General features: G+C 37.4%; 1 pseudogene; it reads right to left on the bottom strand.

Annotated features, from left to right (window-relative positions):
• Positions 1 to 3,775: 3,775 nt before the first annotated feature.
• On the bottom strand, positions 3,776 to 4,173 carry LOC136311122 (chromatin accessibility complex protein 1 pseudogene; annotated as a pseudogene).
• Positions 4,174 to 4,377: the final 204 nt, after the last annotated feature.

Raw genomic sequence — 4,377 nt, 5'->3', positions numbered from 1 at the left:
ACTAAACAACATACTTCTAAAAAATGAATGGGTCAAAGAAGAAATAAGCGCAGAAATCAAAAGATATATACAGACAAATGAAAATGAAAATACGACATATCAGAATCTCTGGGATGCAGCAAAAGCAGTAATAAGAGGAAAGTTCATATCACTTCAGGCCTATATGAACAAACAAGAGAGAGCCCAAGTAAACCACTTAACTTCCCACCTTAAGGAACTAGAAAAAGAAGAACAAAGACAACCCAAAACCAGCCGAAGAAAGGAGATAATAAAAATCAGAGCAGAAATAAATGAAATAGAGAACAGAAAAACTATAGAAAAAATCAATAAAACAAGGAGCTGGTTCTTTGAAAAGATCAACAAAATTGACAAACCCTTGGCAAGACTCACCAAGGAAAAAAGACACAGGACTCAAATAAATAAAATCCAAAATGAAAGAGGAGAGATCACCACAGACATCATAGAAATACAAAGAATTATTGTAGAATACTATGAAAAATTATATGCCACCAAATACAACAATCTAGAAGAAATGGATAAATTCCTAGAACAATACAACCTTCCTAGACTGAGTCATGAAGAAGCAGAAAGCCTAAACAGACCAATCAGCAGGGAGGAAATAGAAAAAACTATTAAAAATCTCCCCAAAAATAAAAGTCCAGGCCCAGATGGTTATACTAGTGAATTCTATCAAACATTCAAAGAAGACTTGGTTCCTATTCTACTCAAAGTCTTCCAAAAAATTGAAGAAGAAGCAATACTTCCAAACACATTTTATGAGGCCAACATAACCCTCATACCAAAACCTGGCAAGGATGGCACAAAGAAAGAAAACTACAGACCAATATCTCTAATGAATACAGATGCTAAAATACTAAACAAAATACTGGCAAACCGAATACAACAACATATTAAAAAAATAATACATCATGATCAAGTGGGATTCATCCCAGAATCTCAAGGATGGTTCAACATACGCAAAACGGTTAACGTAATACACCATATCAACAAAACAAAGAACAAAAACCACATGATCTTATCAATAGATGCAGAAAAGGCTTTTGATAAAATACAACACAATTTTATGTTTAAGACTCTCAACAAAATGGGTATAGAAGGAAAATATCTCAACTTGATAAAGGCCATATATGATAAACCATCAGCCAACATCCTATTAAACGGCATAAAACTGAGGACTTTCTACCTTAAATCAGGAACAAGACAGGGTTGTCCACTCTCTCCACTCTTATTCAACGTGGTGCTAGAAGTTCTGGCCAGAGCAATCAGACAAGACAAAGAAATAAAAGGCATCCATATCGGAAAAGAAGAAGTAAAGCTATCACTTTTTGCTGATGATATGATCCTATACATCGAAAACCCAAAGGACTCCACAAAAAGATTATTAGAAACAATAAACCAATACAGTAAGGTCGCAGGATACAAAATTAACATACAAAAGTCCATAGCCTTTCTATATGCCAACAATGAAATATTAGAAAACGAACTCAAAAAAATAATCCCCTTCACGATTGCAACAAAAAAAATAAAATACCTAGGAATAAACATAACAAAGAACGTAAAGGACCTATATAATGAAAATTACAAAGCATTGTTAAGGGAAATCGAAAAAGATGCAATGAGATGGAAAAATATTCCTTGTTCTTGGAGAGGAAGAATAAATATAATCAAAATGGCCATATTACCCAAAGCAATATACAAATTTAATGCAATTCCCATCAAAATCCCTATGAGATTTTTTAAAGAAATGGAACAAAAAATCATCAGATTTATATGGAACTATAAAAAGCCCCGAATAGCCAAAACAATCCTAAGGAAAAAGAATGAAGCTGGGGGCATTACAATACCTGACTTTAAACTATATTATAGGGCCACGACAATCAAAACAGCATGGTATTGGCAAAAAAATAGACACTCAGACCAATGGAACAGAATAGAAAGCCCAGAAATAAAACCACATATATATGGTCAAATAATCTTTGATAAAGGGGCCAACAACACACAATGGAGAAAAGAAAGCCTCTTCAACAAATGGTGTTGGGAAAACTGGAAAGCCACATGCAAAAGAATGAAACTCGACTACAGCCTGTCCCCGTGTACTAAAATTAATTCAAAATGGATCAAAGACCTAAATATAAGACCTGAAACAATAAAGTACATAGAAGAAGACATAGGTACTAAAATCATGGACCTGGGTTTTAAAGAACATTTTATGAACTTGACTCCAATGGCAAGAGAAGTGAAGGCAAAGATAAATGAATGGGACTACATCAGAATTAAAAGTTTTTGCTCAGCAAGAGAAACTGATAACAAAATAAACAGACAGCCAACTATATGGGAACTGATATTTTCAAACGACAGCTCAGATAAGGGCCTAATATCCAAAATTTACAAAGAACTCATAAAACTCAACAACAAACAAACAAACAATCCAATAAAAAAATGGGAAGAGGACATGAACAGACACTTTTCCTAGGAAGAGATACAAATGGCCAACAGATATATGAAAAGATGCTCAGCTTCATTAGTTATTAGAGAAATGCAAATCAAAACTACAATGAGATACCACCTCACTCCTGTTAGATTAGCTATTATCAACAAGACGGGTAATAGCAAATGTTGGAGAGGCTGTGGAGAAAAAGGAACCCTCATTCACTGTTGGTGGGAATGTAAAGTAGTACAACCATTATGGAGGAAAGTATGGTGGTTCCTCAAAAAACTGCAAATAGAACTACCTTATGACCCAGCAATCCCTCTACTGGGTATATACCCCAAAACCTCAGAAACATTGATACGTGAAGACACATGTAGCCCCATGTTCATTGCAGCACTGTTCACAGTGGCCAAGACATGGAAACAACCAAAAAGCCCTTCAATAGAAGACTGGATAAAGAAGATGTGGCACATATACACTATGGAATACTACTCAGCCATAAGAAATGATGACATCAGATCATTTACAGCAAAATGGTGGGATCTTGATAACATTATAAGGAGTGAAATAAGCAAATCAGAAAAAAACAAGAACTACATGATTCCATACATTGGTGGAACATAAAAATGAGACTAAGAGACATGGACAAGAGTGTGGTGGTTACCAAGGGTGGGGGGGGAGGGAGGACATGGGAGGGAGGGAGGGAGAGAGTTAGGGGGAGGGAGAGGGGCACAGAACTAGATAGAGGGTGACGGAGGACAATCTGACTTTGGGCGAGGGGTTTGCAACATAATTTGATGACAAAATAACCTAGACATGTTTTCTTTGAATATATGTACCCTGATTTATTAATGTCATCCCATTACCATTAATAAAAATTTATTAAAAAAAAAAAAAAAAAGAAAGAAAAGAAAAAATTTTTTCCATTTATTTATTGTGACTTTAGAGAGAGAGGAAGGAGTAGAGAGAGAAACATTGACCTGTTGCTCCGCCCATCCATGCACCCATTGGTTGCCTCTTATATATGCCCTGACCAGGGATCGAACTTGCAACCTTGGTGTACTGGGACAATGCTCGAACCAAATGAGCTACCTGCCCAGGGCTGAACATCTATTTTATATTGTGAGCCTGACAACTTTCCTTTTGGCTATTTATGATGTAGGTGCATCCGATACTCTATCTCAGCCAGGAAAGAATACAATGTATTTGAAGTCTCTGAAAAGTAAAGAGACTAAAATCACAGTGTTGTGTTTCTGTCAAAGCAATAGTGCTAATCCAGTAGGGCCCTCACCAGGCTGACTTTTAAAGCATTTCTTTTTGGGTTTAGAATTCCTCTTCATCATCATCACTTTCATCATTGTTGTCATTCTCCTCCTCTTCTTCTCTCTTTTCCTTAAGCATTTTCAGATATTTTCTAGCTAATATCTTCTTTGATAATATATCTGCAAGAAACAGAAAAGTTTCTGATTTCTCTGCAGTATTTGATAAATCATTGTTAAGTCAGCGCTTTCTTTTCTTTTCCTCTGTCAGGTCTATAGGAATAGGTTGCTAGATATTGAACAGAGTTTCGTAGCCTTAGCCGTGAGCACCAGCGCCTCCTGGTTGATACTGCACACCTCAGAGGAGCTCTTCATGATGACCCAGAGATGGGATAGGGGCAGCGACGCAAGGCGCTGCTGCCCACTCTTGTCTCTGCCCAGGACCACAACCACATCTGCCATCTTTGTGCCCCTCCCTGCCACTGCAGACACGCTGTAGGTGCAAGAGCAGGTTGCCACGTGGGAGTTCAACTTTACGTGTGTGTGTGTGTGTGTGTGTGTGTGTGTGTGTGTGTGTGTGTGTGTGAGAGAGAGAGAGAGAGAGACAGAGACAGAGACAGAGACAGAGACAGAGACAGATAAGGGACAGATAGGGACAGGCAGACC

This window comes from Saccopteryx bilineata, chromosome 7 (assembly GCF_036850765.1).
Source record: "Saccopteryx bilineata isolate mSacBil1 chromosome 7, mSacBil1_pri_phased_curated, whole genome shotgun sequence".
Taxonomy (NCBI): Eukaryota; Metazoa; Chordata; class Mammalia; order Chiroptera; family Emballonuridae; genus Saccopteryx; species Saccopteryx bilineata.
Note: the sequence above shows the minus strand (reverse complement) of the source record. Positions and strands in the feature narration are given on the sequence as shown.